The sequence below is a fragment of the Tiliqua scincoides genome, chromosome 2 (assembly GCF_035046505.1).
Source record: "Tiliqua scincoides isolate rTilSci1 chromosome 2, rTilSci1.hap2, whole genome shotgun sequence".
NCBI lineage: Eukaryota > Metazoa > Chordata > Lepidosauria > Squamata > Scincidae > Tiliqua > Tiliqua scincoides.
This window is the reverse complement of record NC_089822.1, coordinates 239,537,616-239,554,569: the sequence shown is the minus strand read 5'-3', so window position 1 is coordinate 239,554,569 and position 16,954 is coordinate 239,537,616. Positions and strand designations below refer to the sequence as shown.

The 16,954-nt window shown below is 44.3% G+C and overlaps 3 pseudogenes; 1 reads left to right on the top strand and 2 right to left on the bottom strand.

Annotated features, from left to right (window-relative positions):
* The window catches only part of LOC136638965 (monocarboxylate transporter 2-like), a 194,990-nt pseudogene that overhangs the window by 143,993 nt on the left and 34,043 nt on the right, over nt 1-16,954 (top strand).
* Nucleotides 4,276-4,392, bottom strand: LOC136642526 (5S ribosomal RNA; annotated as a pseudogene).
* LOC136642718 (5S ribosomal RNA) lies at nt 6,522-6,637 on the bottom strand (annotated as a pseudogene).

Below are 16,954 nucleotides of genomic sequence, written 5' to 3'. Positions count from 1 at the left end.
GTAAATGGAAGTCTTGCCCTAATGAAGAGAATAAAAAGGAACATAAACTGTGGCAAAAGAAATGTAAGAAGGTGATAGGGGAGGCCAAGCGAGACTATGAGGAACGCATGGCCAGCAACATTAAGGGGAATAATAAAAGCTTCTTCAAATATGTTAGAAGCAGGAAACCCGCCAGAGAAGCGGTTGGCCCTCTGGATGGTGAGGGAGGGAAAGGGGGGATAAAAGGAGACTTAGAGATGGCAGAGAAATTAAATGAGTTCTTTGCATCTGTCTTCACGGCAGAAGACCTCGGGCAGATACCGCTGCCCGAACGGCCCCTCCTGACCGAGGAGTTAAGTCAGATAGAGGTTAAAAGAGAAGATGTTTCAGACCTCATTGATAAATTAAAGATCAATAAGTCACCGGGCCCTGATGGCATACACCCAAGGGTTATTAAGGAATTGAAGAATGAAGTTGCAGATCTCTTGACTAAGGTATGCAACTTGTCCCTCAAAACGGCCACAGTGCCAGAAGATTGGAGGATAGCAAATGTCACGCCTATTTTTAAAAAGGGAAAGAGGGGGGACCCGGGAAACTATAGGCCGGTCAGCCTAACATCCATACCGGGTAAGATGGTGGAATGCCTCATCAAAGATAGGATCTCAAAACACATAGACGAACAGGCCTTGCTGAGGGAGAGTCAGCATGGCTTCTGTAAGGGTAAGTCTTGCCTCACAAACCTTATAGAATTCTTTGAAAAGGTCAACAGGCATGTGGATGCGGGAGAACCCGTGGACATTATATATCTGGACTTTCAGAAGGCGTTTGACACGGTCCCTCACCAAAGGCTACTGAAAAAACTCCACAGTCAGGGAATTAGAGGACAGGTCCTCTCGTGGATTGAGAACTGGTTGGAGGCCAGGAAGCAGAGAGTGGGTGTCAATGGGCAATTTTCACAATGGAGAGAGGTGAAAAGCGGTGTGCCCCAAGGATCTGTCCTGGGACCGGTGCTTTTCAACCTCTTCATAAATGACCTGGAGACAGGGTTGAGCAGTGAAGTGGCTAAGTTTGCAGACGACACCAAACTTTTCCGAGTGGTAAAGACCAGAAGTGATTGTGAGGAGCTCCAGAAGGATCTCTCCAGACTGGCAGAATGGGCAGCAAAATGGCAGATGCGCTTCAATGTCAGTAAGTGTAAAGTCATGCACATTGGGGCAAAAAATCAAAACTTTAGATATAGGCTGATGGGTTCTGAGCTGTCTGTGACAGATCAGGAGAGAGATCTTGGGGTGGTGGTGGACAGGTCGATGAAAGTGTCGACCCAATGTGCGGTGGCAGTGAAGAAGGCCAATTCTATGCTTGGGATCATTAGGAAGGGTATTGAGAACAAAACGGTTAGTATTATAATGCCGTTGTACAAATCGATGGTAAGGCCACACCTGGAGTATTGTGTCCAGTTCTGGTCGCCGCATCTCAAAAAAGACATAGTGGAAATGGAAAAGGTGCAAAAGAGAGCGACTAAGATGATTACGGGGCTGGGGCACCTTCCTTATGAGGAAAGGCTACGGCATTTGGGCCTCTTCAGCCTAGAAAAGAGACGCTTGAGGGGGGACATGATTGAGACATACAAAATTATGCAGGGGATGGACAGAGTGGATAGGGAGATGCTCTTTACACTCTCACATAATACCAGAACCAGGGGACATCCACTAAAATTGAGTGTTGGGCGGGTTAGGACAGACAAAAGAAAATATTTCTTTACTCAGCGCGTGGTCGGTCTGTGGAACTCCTTGCCACAGGATGTGGTGCTGGCGTCTAGCCTAGACGCCTTTAAAAGGGGATTGGACGAGTTTCTGGAGGAAAAATCCATTATGGGGTACAAGCCATGATGTGTATGCGCAACCTCCTGATTTTAGGAATGGGTTAAGTCAGAATGCCAGATGCAAGGGAGCGCACCAGGATGAGGTCTCTTGTTATCTGGTGTGCTCCCTGGGGCATTTGGTGGGCCGCTGTGAGATACAGGAAGCTGGACTAGATGGGCCTATGGCCTGATCCAGTGGGGCTGTTCTTATGTTCTTATGTTCTTATGTTAAAAAAAAGTTCTGAGCTACCCTTATTTTTTTCCTGAAATTTCCCTCTTAAAATGAAGATGCGTGTTATACGCCTGTGCGTGTTGTACGCCGATAAATACGGTAAATGTCCTTTTCGCTGTGAGCCGGCCCCTTAAACATCAAATTATATATTATATATATTATATATGCAATATAGTTTTAAATTTAATACTAAGTAATATAGTGTTTAAATTAATCACATGGAATCCATATATGAGTGTTTTCGCTTTTATTTAGTCATGTTCTTCCTTTTTTGGGATGTCCTACATTTTGGGATGCCTTGCCCTCTTCTGCAGTTATGACATCTGGTCACCGTGGTTTGGGGTTCACAGAAACAAAGAATTATTAATTGAAGAGGGGCAGGAAACAAGAGAAACAAGACATGTGTAGGCTGTAAAAAATAAAACTAAGCTCTGAACACTGATTTCTGGGGAGACATGTAGAAGCTGCCAACCCACGACTCTGGAGTATCAAGTACCTGGGGACAGGGAAGTATGTGATGTGATGTAATCATGCTTTTTTCCTCCCCCCCTCCCCGTGTGTGTGAAATCCATGCTTAGGATTATCACCTTATTTTAACAGTCTTAACACATAAAAACCCACTTAAGCATCGAGAATCTGTGTGCTTTGAAAAGAGTTCCTCAGATCATAATGATCGAAGCAACATTTTAAAATTAAAAATGTTGCATGCAAGTTTTCAAAACTCACACATACACAAAATGTCACTTCATTTGTAGGATTCACATGTGGTCAAGGCTAGTTTGATCGGCATAGCGACAGGACATAAAAGTGAATTTTTTCAAGCTCAGGCTTTGCAGCCCAGCTGTAAGCAGTTCCAAGTGCTGCGGGTATAAACGGTGCTTTAATATTTTTACCTGTTGGATGGCAAACAGTCTCTTTCCATTCTGCCGGTATATTGACTGATGCTGACCTTTGAGAGCAACAGGTAGTAAATTGATGGTCAAGTCCAACTCCTATGATTAACTGAAGAAAACACTCACTGGAAGTGATGATTGTATTCAACTCTCAGTACTGGTGCATCGGGAGGAAAAATCCATTCCTGCTAATTGGAAATCATTAACCTAAAGTCAGTTTAGAGGTCTTGGGTCTTGCTGCAGCAGGCTAGAGACATGATTGACAGGGGGTCTTCAACCTCTCATCTTATGACTGTCTTAACCAATTGTTTACAATTAGTCAAAACATGTTTACATTTTTTATCAAGTGAACTATCTGCGTAAGACCTAATATTAAACAAGAAATGTATTATACACCAATTTTGCTGTTTTGATACCAATTTTGCTGTTTCAGGTGTTCATTCAGCCTTTTAAAAATTCACAAACATACCTAAGGACTGCCAACTCTCCACCTTAAGCAGAACCAAAGCAGTTCTGCTATATGTAAATATGACTGTGGATAGTGAAGGATTGCGTAACAGACTGGATGATATTGTTGGCAACCTTCAGTCTCGAAAGACTATGGTATCGTGCTCTGAATGGTGGTTCTGGAACAGTGTCTAGTGTGGCTGAAAAGGCCGATTCGGGAGTGACAACCTCTTCCACACTGGGAGCAAGTGCAGTCTGTCCCTGGTTTGTCTCCCTGGCTATGGGCCTTCCTTCTTTGCCTCTTAGCCTCAGACTGTTGGCCAAGTGTCTCTTCAAACTGGGAAAGGCCATGCTGCACAGCCTGGGTTTCCCACCTGTTGAGGTCCACTCCTAAGGCCTTCAGATCCCTCTTGCAGATGTCATGTCATGAGGATGGATGATGGCCGGATCCCAAAGGATCTCCTCTATGGAGAACTCGTGCAAGGAAAGTGCCCTACAGGTAGACCACAGCTGGATGATATGGAGGCTATGTATTGAATGTTTAGCCTGCTCAGGGCTGGTCCATCCATGAGGCCAACTGATGCAGCTGCCTCAGGCAACAGATTGTTGGAGGGGAGGCTCCCATCTCTGACTGCCAATTGGTCTCCACTGATCCTCCTTCTCCTTTTACTCCCTGGAAGGACTGGGAAAGGAAGAAGGAGACAGAGGAAATGTGGAAGGGAGGAGGAGAGTGCCAAGTTATAACATTTAAGAGTGAGAGGAGCAGAGGCTGGCACATCACTGGGTAAAGGAGAGGTGGCATTTGGCTTAGTGCCTCAGGAGGTCTTGGTTGGCAACCTTCAGTCTCGAAAGACTATGGTATAAGCCTACAGCACCCGGTATTCCCAGGCGGTCTCCCATCCAAGTACTAACCAGGCCTGACCCTGCTTAGCTTCCAAGATCAGATGAGATTGGGTATGTGCAGGGTAACAGTTGCAGGAGGTCTTAGGCTGACCATAAGCCTACTTGCCATGTTGCATTGGAAACCATGCACTGGAAATTATTGATAGACAACTGCCTTTCCCCCTACCCATCTCATTCAAAATTGGAATGAGTAAACCAAGTTACCTTTTCCTGAATGATCAATTAGTTTGATTTTTTCAGAGACCAATCCCTCATTTTGAAACTTCATTATGATCCTGACATTGTCAGTACATGAAAGCCCCAAATACTTCCCCTTTTACTTTTCTGGCCTGACAGTAGTACAGTCACGGCCAAGCTACATGAGTATGAAAACACACACACTCTAGAGCAGTGGGTTGGGGGGCCACAAGCCAATTTCAGGTGGGTCCCCATTCATTTCAATATTTTATTTTTAATATATTAGACTTGATGCTACCATGGTAAGTGACTGCATCTGGGGAAATGTTACAGACCTGTACTTTGAACAAGCAACTATATATTCTTCTAACAATGATAGTCAATGGGACTTACTCCTGGGTAAGTGTGGGTAGGATTGCAGCCTAGGACTGTTAAAAATTTTCCTGCTTGATGATGTCACTTCTGGTCATGACATCCCTTCCGGTGGGTCCTGACAGATTCTACTTCTAAAAAGTGGGCCCCGGTGCTAAACCACTGCTCTAGAGGCATGCCTCCAACTGGAAGTACTGCTTGATTTATTTAAATCAGCACACCCAGGGAGGGGGATCCTGATCTGAATCAGTGTCTGCAAGGAGGAGGAGGTTCCTTCCTCCCTTGCTCTGCGCATAATGATGTTTTTCGACCCAAAATCAGCCTGCTAAAAGGAGAGATTTGGCCCAAAGTGGCTGGTTTGCTTCAGGAACAAATCACAGCATTAGCAGTCCAATTTTTACAATAAAAACAGCACACCAAGGAGGGAGAGAACAAACAATTCTTAAATAAATAAAATAATTGGTTCTGGGATGTCTGATTTCCAATTCCACCACAGTTATGACTGAAAAAGTCATAATTTTCAGCCACATGCCCCTCTGAGCAAGAAATCAATATTCCTGTTCCTCTTTGGGGGGAAAGCCACATTACTCCTGCTATCAATCATAAAGACCTGAAATTACTGTTAAGTTCTCCTTTCCCTCACTCTAATAATAATAATAATAATAATAATAATAATAATAATAATAATAATAATAATAATATACAGTATTTATATACCGCCTTTCTTGGTCTTTATTCAAGACTTTATTCAAGGCGGTTTACATAGGCAGGCTTATTAAATCCATGCAGGGATTTTTACAAATTGAAAGAAGGTTCTTTCTTTCAAGAACCACTACATTCAAGGTGTTACACTCCGATCTGGTTTAACATTCTGGCCTCCATCCTCCCACGCTCCGAGCAGATGGAACAGCTCAGCTGCAGCTTGCCAGCTGCTTCAAGGTCGCACGGTGCCGGTGGCCTCGAACTGGCGACCTTGTGGATGTTAATCTTCAGGCAAATGGAGGCTCTACCCTCTAGACCAGACCTCCTGCCCTCATATCCATATTATTTTAATGATCCTTGTGCATTTCTTTTACCACCAGGCTGAAAATGTCCTCAAGATATCCGCTCAAATTGAACTTCAGCGTTCCAAACAGGAAATAATTTTTTTTGCCAACAGTCAGGTTTAGATCGTATATGGACCTTTTAGCATCCTACCATTAAGGGGTGATGTCAGTTGCTGTAGGTTGAGATTTCTGCCGAGCAGCTTAGTGATTTGTTCCATGGACATTGAATGGAATGTTTTACAAGAGTATGTGGGCAGGCAAGCCATAGCAGAGAGGGCTGTGTACAAAAATGATAGATCTGGTTACCTGCTGCCCATGGATAATGGATCATATAAGCACCCATAAGCTGAGACCATGTTGAGAGCAATGCTGTTGGTTGTTGAAAATGAGGAAAGGGTGGGGAGTTAGTTGATTTTTTTTAAAACTCTCTCCTGTTCCTTAGGGCCTTCTCCCAAGGGCCCTAAGGGAGAAAGAAGGGCCAGAAAGAGAAATGGTCTGCTTTGACCAATTCCCCTTCCCCTGTAATGGCCTGCTCACTGATCCACTGCTGTATCTCCCTTTGCCTCACACCCTTTGGTTGGCAACCTTCAGTCTCGAAAGACTATGGCATAAGCCTACAGCACCCGGTATTCCCAGGCAGTCTCCCATCCAAGTACTAACCAGGCCTGACCCTGCTTAGCTTCCGAGATCAGACGAGATCGGGCATGTGCAGGGTAACAGTGTTTGGGTTGTGGCTATGCCCCCTGATTCCCCAAAACACATAGCACCTGTGTTAGGACTGCCCTCGGGAGCCCTAACAGCTGCCCTGGGGGCCTGAAACTACTGTTTTTGAATGCCAGGTCAGTGAATAATAAGACCCAAAAGACAATTGGTGCAGCCTCCCACCGCCACCCCCAGCTGTAGTGTCACTGAGGAAAACTGTAGGTTTATCATGCAGCTTAACACTTCACCAGGTCAATAGTGCAATCCTAGGCATGTCTGTTCAGAAGTAAGTCCCACTGAGTTCAAGGGAACGTACTCCCAGGTAAGTGCGAATAGCATTCCTGCCCAAGTAAGGGGCGTGCACATTTTGAACAAACACAATTTGAAATACCCCCTTTGTCCAGACTGTGGTGATTGGAAGTGCTGATCCATGAGCCAACTGAATGTGTCCTCAGATATAATGTGATATATATCTATGGCCCACTCTGTCAATCAGTGGTGTTGCGTATTTAGCTGCCTTATACCAGGTCAGATCACTGGTCCATCTAGCCTAGTATGGTCCACTCTGATCAGCACAGCTCTCCAAGGTCTCTGGTACAGGCATTTCTCCAACTTCCTGCTTCACATTGTTTACAAGTGAAGATGCTCAAGGTGGACCCTGAGACCTTTGACATAGAAAGCATGCGCTCTGTCACTGATCTATGGACCCTCCCCTGTTATTTTTCAGATGTCCACTATCCTCTGTGGTTGGGGAGACAATTCATAATAAATGATAGTTTAACTGGCTTCCAGTGTACCAAGAGGCATTGATGGTGGTCATTTATTATTGGTGGTTCAATCACTCCCACCTGATTTGGGAGAAGACTGCACAATCTGGTGATCTCTGGGCTTTGGGAGTTACACCAATAGATCTTTCTCTAACTTGTGGCTTTCCTCTCATTGGTTCAATTATCTTAGTATTTTTTAGCATTAGGTAACTGATGCTTTGACAAATCCATTATTCCTTCTTTGACCACTATTGCTGCAGACTCACTATGTTCCTGTAAGTTCCTTTTACTGGAAAAAAGCACGCAAGAAAGAAATCAACTTAAAGCCTTTCTTCGAGATGCCTACCTCTGTTTTGTCAGCAAGACTGCTTTATAGTTCTCAGCTTCAGAAGTGCATGTAGCCCAATGATTGAATTATTTTCCCCCTTTGGATATGCTATTTTTCTTCTTGTTTTTTGAAGCACGCCTCATTTCCCTCATAATTCCATTTGCTCAGTGTGTTGGTTACACTGCAGGAAAGGACTGATTTTGAATAATAAACTCACAAACTGTTTGGAGAAAGGTGTGGGGCGCACAAAAGGCTGTTCTTGTTTTCTAAGTCAATTTAATATTTATCTAAGGCTGCAAAGAGAGCACCTAGATGCATGCATGGCATTCCCTTATGAGGAAAGGCTACAGCATTTGGTGGTTTTTAGTCCAGAAAAGAGGTATCTGAGGGGGAACATGACTGAGACATACAAAATTATGCAGGGGATGGACAGAGTGGATAGAGAGATGCTCTTTTACTTCTCACATAACATCAGAACCAGGGAACATCCACGAAAGTTGATTGTTGGGAGAGTTAGGACAGACAGAAGAAAATATTCCTTTACCCAGCATGTAGTCTGTGGAACTCTTTGCCACGGGAAGTAGTGATGGCATCGTGCCTAGATGCCTTTAAAAGAGGATTGGACAAATTTCTGGAAGTTCATTACGGATTGCAAGTCATAGTAGGTATGTGCAAGCTCTTGATTTTAGAAGCAGGCTGCCTCTGATTGCCAGATGCAAGGGAGGGCACCAGGACACAGGTTGTGCCTGTTGTCTTGTGTGCTCCCTGGGGCATTTGGTGGGCCACTTGAGATACAGGAAGCTGGACTAGAAGGCCCTTGATCCAGTGGGGCGCTTCTTATGTTCTTATATTCCCTGTTGCACAGAGGCCCTCGGCATTTCGGGGGTTCTGTTCCCAGACCCACCGCAGATGCCAGAATCTGTGGATGGCTAAGCCCACTTTCAAACATAAAAAAAAAATGAATTCCCTACCTTAGTGTCAGAAATCATGCTGGTGGCACACCCTGAAGCCACTTGCTGGTCACGCTAAGGCCCACAACCCCGCTCCCTTAGCCCTATTGCATTCCAGAATGCATTGCAAAAGCATTTCCAAATGCTTTTGCTGGATGCGCCAGGGCTAATAGAGGGAGTCATGGGCTTCTGTGTGACTGGAAGTGATTTCCTGGAGCACCAGAGACTACCCTGCAGTATGTGGTCTTGCGAACACAGATCCATGGATGGTGGAATCTGCCGATACTGAGACCTTGGTTGAGGAGGGACCACTATATTTCCATACTGGTAACCAGCTTCTTTGTGCAATGGATTCTGTGCACAAAGTGGCTTCACTGCAAGTGATCTGGAAGCCCACACAGAAGGATGGGAACTGTATGCCCACATCAACAGGACTGTACTATCCATGAAGCAGACTGAGGTGGTCCCCTTAAGCAGAGGATCGGTGGGAGTTGTGGGCATTGCCATCAACCATGTCTGCCTCCACTGCTGTTACTGCTTCCACATTGTGCCTGTTGAACGTGAAATGGACAAAGGAAACAGAGCAGGCTAAAATGCACAGGAGAGTAAAGTGGTGGGCAAGAGTGTCTCTAGGTGGAAGCTCAAGCTCTCTACTTTTTGCTCCTTATGCTTTCGCTTTCCAGCAAACATAGGAGGATAAGAAGCAGTGAGAACTCTTCAGGCCTGCTGGTGCACCCCTGGGAGGGGTGGCAGAGGTATTTGGTATCCTATCCTAGGCATGGGACGGTCCCGGGCTGCCCCTGTTCCTCGGAACAGTCACTTTGGTCAACGATCCTTTTTGACTAGGCTGTGAGCTCAGCCAGAATCAGAGAAGACTGGCTTGCAACAAGAGTCCACAAAGAGATATTCAGAATGCAGGCAGCCAAGCCTAGATCAGGTGGCAGAGGACAACTCGCATATGGCAATCTCAAATCTGATGGTAAGTCAGGAAACTCCCAGAAAAGATTGAGGTTGTTTCAACAAAGAACTGAGCATCAGAGGAGAAAGGTGCACCTGCTGAATATCCCTGTCCCTATCTAAGAATTTAAAGTGGCAGTACCCTAGTTAGGCATCTAGCAGCCCAGCATTGCTAGATATCCTCTGCCTGAACTTTCAGGGTATGGGAGTTCAGAAATGTAGAATCCCTTTGAATTGGAACTAGTGAGTTGAAACTACAGGGAAGGCAGTTTAGGGTGATTTAACATGAGGAAGAATTTCCTACCAGTGAGAGTTATCTAGCACTGAAATGATCTGTGTCATGAATTAGTGGGTTCTCTTTTGTGGAAGATTTTTCAAGCCAAGGCTGGATGGCCACCTGTCAGGGATGCAAAAGCAGTTGCCTGCCCTGAGCAGAGGGTTGGACTAGATGTCCTCTAAGTCATCTTCCAATTCTAACATTCTATGATGTTATGCCTGACCCCATGTGCTGCCTGGATGGGAGATTGCTGAGAAATCATATATGAATGGCTCTGTAAGACAGCATGGTATAAGTCTAATAAATAAATAAAAGGACCAAAGGGAGTGCGCAAGTGGGCAGTATACACACTGCTCAAACAGAGTTTCAGTCGAGACCTCCATGCCAGTTATGATGATGAGTTAAATAATTCAACAGAACAATGGCCTGGCTAGGGAATAAAAGGATCAGGCGAGATCTGTAAAAGTACAACAACTAATATATTTTTTTAAATGAGCTCAGTTGTCAAGAGATTGTCACCAGGATCAATAGAATGATTCAGCCTGGAGTGAGTCACAGTGATTGTACATCTCCCTTGCCAAATCAAACACCAGCGTCTCACCCACAAATTCTTTGCTGCCAGCCCCAAGATACAGGAAAAAAGATATACAGTACTTGGAAGGAGGGGGTGGTGGTGTTGAAGTGTATAATGGGGTGGGCGGAGTTATAATGTCTTGCAAAATGCCAGTACCTCAAATGCAGGCACCCACTCCTTTTACAACTGGTTCATATTTTCCTTCAAGTTTCATGTTGTGCTGCGTCTTGCTGCTTCTGCAATCTTTTTCGTGCCTTTAAAAATTTTTCTCTTGCTGCCAGCACGGGCACCATAAAGCTGTCAGCATCATTACTGGTCCATCTTTCTTGGCTGGCAAATTGTCTAGCGAGGGCTATATAACCTCCCAACTGCTGCTTTGTATAACGTTAAGTATCCGGTCTTAACCAAACAGGATTTAAATAATCTTTCCATACAAAGCATTGCACAAACATCTGCACAGAAACAAGTAGATACTATATTCCCTGAACACCTTTTTTCATCATCGGTTTTTGTCCAGCGGCAGTAACATGGATATCCATATTAAACCGAGGATGTACTGAAGAACCCTGAGAGAGATGTGGCTTTACAACAGAAGTGTCTCTGGACAAAGGAAATCCATCAGCTGCATTGGGGAGGGGGGCATGGCAATAGTGATTACAAACCGAATTAAGATAATGATGTGCTATAGGTAGCTTTGGCGGTTGTTGAGATTTACATGGAGGTTACATTGAAGCAAGGCGGGAGGTCCCTTTAAAAGGGGACTGCACAGATTTCTGGAAGAAAAGCCCATCACAGGTTACAAGCCATGATGGGTATGTGCAACCTCCTAGTTTCAGAAGTAGGCTACCTCAGAATGCCAGATGCAAGGGAGGGCACCAGGACGCAGGTGCCTTGTGTGATCCCTGTGGTATCTGTTGGGCCACTGTAAGGTACAGGAAGCTGGACTAGATGGACCTTTGGCCTGATCCAGCGGACTTTTCTATGTTCTTATGTGCCCCTCTTCCATGTTTCAGTCTACTGTTACATGCTCAATATTTTCATTCTGTTTATTTCCATTTGATTCCAAGTGTGCAGGAGACACACATTTCAACATATGTACTTGATGCTGGGCACCTACCAGCAATGACCAGACTGACCCGGAATTTGGGCACCCAAATCCGCAGGTGAGGCTGCTGCTTGGACCACTCCAGAAGTGAGAGCCTGAAGCCAGGCCTGGTCTCGAAGTCCACCCAGCAACTGGGGAGACTTACAGTCAGTAACAAATAAGCACAAGAAGCGGGTATGAAAACAGTTTCTGGTTTTTTTTCTCTATTTAATCTTGAAAATATACAGTTAGTGACAAGGGTTGCGAACCATTGAACTAGTCATTGGTGCTCAACCCAAGTCAACATCGGGAGATATACAGTCTGACAGCTCCAAGGATCTCTTGCTGTCTTGCATTTCTGGTTCATTTTTGGTTTGTCACTTCTGCCTCTTGTTTGGCCCAGTTCTTCAAAAACAAGGAGGACAAATGAAGCAGCCAACCAATTACAGAGAACTAAAATAGCCACCCCAATGGCAATGCGCCATCTATAACCGTACACAGTGCTTGCTGCCTGAAATCTCTGGTGCCTTATTTTCATGACAAAGACTGTAATGGGATCTTGACATTGTACTAATATTATTCCGGAAGAGTGGCAAACCGCATAACTTGAATGATGAGTGGTCGAAGCTTAAAGCCACTCTCAGATTGGATTTCATACCAGCAATATAAATGAATGGGTTATAGCAATTTTCACCAAAAATAAATTGTTCTTTCTGAAGCAAACAAATGCACTACGTGGAATGCTGGGGTTTGGACACCGAGCTCTGTAAATAAAAAGAAAATGCGATGGTCAGTTTGAATTTATTTGTATTTTGCTTCTACCTCGAATGGAATTCCATAATAATCAAAGGTTTGGGCAGGCTGGTGTTATCTGCCCAGATGATCTGTAATTGAGGAATTGCAGAACACCAACACAATATCTAGAAAGAGAAGTCTTAACATAAACAGCCACTCTGTTCCTGAAATAAGAACATAAGAACAGCCCCACTGGATCAGGCCATAGGCCCATCTAGTCCAGCTTCCTGTATCTCACAGCGGCCCACCAAATGCCCCAGGGAACACACAAGATAGCAAGAGACCTGCATCCTGGTGCCCTCCCTTGCATCTGGCATTCTGACATAGCCCATTTCTAAAATCAGGAGGTTGCACATACACATCATGGCTTGTAACCCGTAATGGATTTTTCCTCCAGAAACTTGTCCAATCCCCTTTTAAAGGCATCCAGGCCAGATGCCATCACCACATCCTGCGGCAAGGAGTTCCACAGACCGACCACATGCTGAGTAAAGAAATATTTTCTTTTGTCTGTCCTAACACCCCCAACACTCAATTTTAGTAATGTCCCCTGGTTCTGGTGTTATGCGAGAGTGTAAAGAGCATCTCTCTATCCACTTTATCCTTCCCATGCATAATTTTGTATATCTCAATCATGTCTCCCCTCAGGCGCCTCTTTTCTAGGCTGAAGAGACCCAAATGCCGTAGCCTTTCCCCGTAAGGAAGGTGCCCCAGCCCCGTAATCATCTTAGTCGCTCTCTTTTGCAGCTTTTCCATTTCCACAATGTCTTTTTTGAGATGCGGCGACCAGAACTGGACACAATACTCCAGGTGTGGCCTGGATAAAATAAAGAAAATGGGTGGCTGGTACATTCACATCTCCAAAGCCATAATTCAGTTCTATCGGAAATCCAATTACTTTTTCATGGGCTGCCTTAAACAATTAAAATAGTTAATCACATTTGTGATTTTCAGAAAAAAAATAGTAATAATAAGGGCCATATCCTAGTCAAATTTCCAGCACTGATGTTGCTGTGCCAATGGGGCATATGCTGCATCCTGCTGTGGGGCTTCCTCAAGGTAAGGGAACATTTGTTTGCTTACCTCAGGGCTGCATTGGCACGAGAAAGTTGGATAGGATTGGGCCCTAAGTCTTTGATATGGTAACATTACCAAAAAGAACACATCAAGAAATTGTTTCCTGCTCAAAACTATACAAACCATGAATAGCTTAAAAAACAACACAAGCCGAAATACATTTTTCACACAAAGTAAGACCCAATTCTTGGGTATATCTGCGGAGCTGATTCCAAAAATAATGGAATCAGTTTTGCCCTATCATGTCTAGTTTCAGAGATACAGTGGAGCCTTGTTAGTGAACAATTCATGTCTCCTCACAAGGGCGCTGCTTATTCACTAATGAGGCTATGCTGTTTCTCCAAAATTAGACATGATAGGGCAATAGTGATGCCATTTTTATGGTATCAGCTCCCCAAATATACCCAGGAATGGGTCTTACGAGGAATGGGTTGTACTTTGTGTAAAAAAAATGTATGTTGGCCTGTGTTTGTTTGTTTTTTTAAAAAACAATTCATAGTTTGTAGACACAATAAGGTAAAACCTCATGTCATTTTTGGAATCAGCATCCCAAATTCACATAAAACCACCTTGAATTTTGAAAAAAAGAAAGAAAGAAATTCTGACTCTCAATTTTGAAGGCCTGTGTAATAAATGGAGACTTATTTCTGCTTCTAGGTTCTAAGCTTGTAGCCATACACTTTGCAAAGAGAGTCTGTGATGACGAAAAGATACAACTGCATTACAAGAGACATGTCACAGAATAAGATGACACATTTCAGTCATACTAGTGACAGAATGTGAGGGAGGGGAAGAGGAAGTGGGAGAGAAGCCACTCTAGCCCAGTAGTCTCTTATCCTCCTTCCATTTCCTCTCTCACCATCCACCTTTTGAAAAGGCAGAGAGAATGCAGGAGGGCAAGAACAGTGGCAGCGGCCATGAGGAGGTAAGCTTGGCAAGAGTGTGGAGTGATCACGTCGATTCTTGACCAGGGATCGAATGACATGGGGGAGATGGAGAGATAAAAATTGCAGGATGCTGCGAATAACCAGAAGGTCCCAGGCAGCAGGTAGACATGGGCTTGTCCTGCCAGGATCTCTTGGTCTGATCCTGCTCCCATCCTTCTCGTACACAGCTGGACAGAGGCTTTTTAAAGCAACACTAATGCTCAAAGCAGAAATACATATAAAACCCTGTGCCCAACGCTCTCCTTGTAAAGTTAGCAGTGAATTTGCAGCCTAGTGGATGTAATAAAAGAAAAATATTGCAAGCAAGAAAAACTGTGCATGACACCCTTAAAAAACCAAGTCACGCTGCTTTTACATGGATGGCAAATTCTTCATCTCAATATTGCTTTAAGTAAAAGGCCTTTGCTGTTTGCAAGAGGAACAGTATTTGCACATAGGAGATGAGATGGGCTCCCTTGCTATGAAAATGAGGTCAAGAAGTGATGCCCTCTGCTGTCCTGCGTCTTCCCTCCCAGAGCTGTATGATCAAAAGTTATTTACTGAATAGCAAAACTTCTAGCAGAGTAAAGCCAGAACCCCACTCTGCTCCTTTAACAGCTGTTCCAGTCTAAGAGGAGTGTGCAAACATAGGCAGACCATTGGGCTGTCTTTAGCCAAGTGAAAGGTTAAGGCTAGAATCACTGCAGGCAGAATGCTATTCTTTCTGCAGTGACCATGTTCAGTGTGAACTGAAGCTGTGCGCCAGAGCACTGAGAGAATCTGGCATCAGGGCATGGAGAACGTTGTGATGCACTGGAGATAAAGTGGAGGATACCAGGGTCCAATCCTTGCTCAGTCATGAAGTCCATGCCCCCCTCCATTCTTGCTCTCTCAGGATCAAATTGGGCAACCCAATCTGTGCTGTCTTGAGCTCCAGTGAGGAAGGGTAGGTTACGGATATGATGATCAAAAGATTTGAAAGAATGAGGACCCAGTTGTATAGTTTTCCCTGTTATAGCATGTAGCCATGCCAAAACGGACTGTGCTGCATGCTGTGGTGGTGGGGGGGGGGTTGATTGGGAGGCTTGGAAGAGGAAAGGGAAATTATTTTCCTTTCCCCTCTGGAAGCCTCACGACCACAATGGATCTTCTCAGACCTGCTCCATCTCTCTGCCTGGCACTCATCCAAGGAGATAAAGGAGGTTTGGCGTCTCACTCCAGAGGGGATAGCATCAAGTTGCCCATGCCAGATGCCAACCCCTCTTGCCCCTGACACATCTCCCACACTCCTTCAGTCTCTCCTGTTTCTCTATGCATCTTCAACTGCAGCTTTCTGCTCGGAGCATCCTAGCAAGGTAGTACGAGATCTGAGAAGTGCACGTCAGCTTCCCATTTCTACATCCCTGGGGATGTATCCGGAACTGCCCATTATGGCTACTTTTCAAATGATACGCAACCTGACTGATGGTTCCCAGTGATTTCTGGGATTGTTTGATGCAGCCAATACTTAGAGGTGTGTTTTTTTTTCTGGTGATTAGGACAGATTTACAGCCTAAGGGCCCACTCTATTCTGGAGATTCTCAAATACAAAGCCTGTAGATGCAGTACTGTTTTTTGTGTTTTTTTTAAAGAAAAATTATTCTTTGGTCAGCACCTGTGTTTTAACGCAAATAGATTGGTTGTTTGCCATCTATTTTGGACAGAACTGCCATTTAGATATGGTCCAGATCAGCTATGATTAGGTTTGCTGGTTGTCTAGTGAGCAAAATGGCCACCATATGACTTCCAATCTTGCATAAACTAAAAGAAAAAAAAATGAAAAGCAAGCGGATCATATTATGATGAACCACCACGACGGCCTCCCTAATAGAAATGGAGTTCTAGGATTGCACTTTAGTGATATGCCAGCCAAGAAATAATGCCTTTCCCCTTTTCCCCATAATGCGTGAAATCGTAGCAAAGAATAACATGCTCCGTTCAAATTCATGCCATGTGCCGCTAATAAACGCTCAAGAGAATGAGGCCTCTGGCTATTTATTTGCATGAAAAAAGCTTCAATGTAGGATATACTTGGGCTAAATTAGTTTTTAATCTAGGTGACTAGATGAGTATTTGACCCTGAACTGTTTTTGAATCGACCTGGGAGAATTTATGCAGCGAGAAAGCTGTGATGCTGATGTTCTAGGCTGGCATTGCTTTCGTTTTATTCATTAATTTCGGAACGTCTCTTGTGCCATAGAAAATCACTCTTTTTTCCCTTTCTTTAAAGCTCGCACCTTATGTGAATTTTCATTTGATGAGCCACAGTGGTAAAAAAAAGAAAAAGAAAAAAAGAAAGCTGTTTGAAACCTGAGCAGGAATGTATTCTTTGTAAATTTGGACATTCAAGGAGGCAGAGACATCAATTCAGTACTCATTGCCCTCTCTTGACCTGCATAAAAGGGAAATCTACAACTGTAGCCTTTTATGAATACATTAAAGGCCGGCCTCTTGCTGTCACATCAGTGCTCCATAACACAAAATGATTGTTCTTCGCTTTTTTAATAATAAATGATCCGACGAGTCCTTGACACACACACACACACACACACACACAGCTTTTAAAAC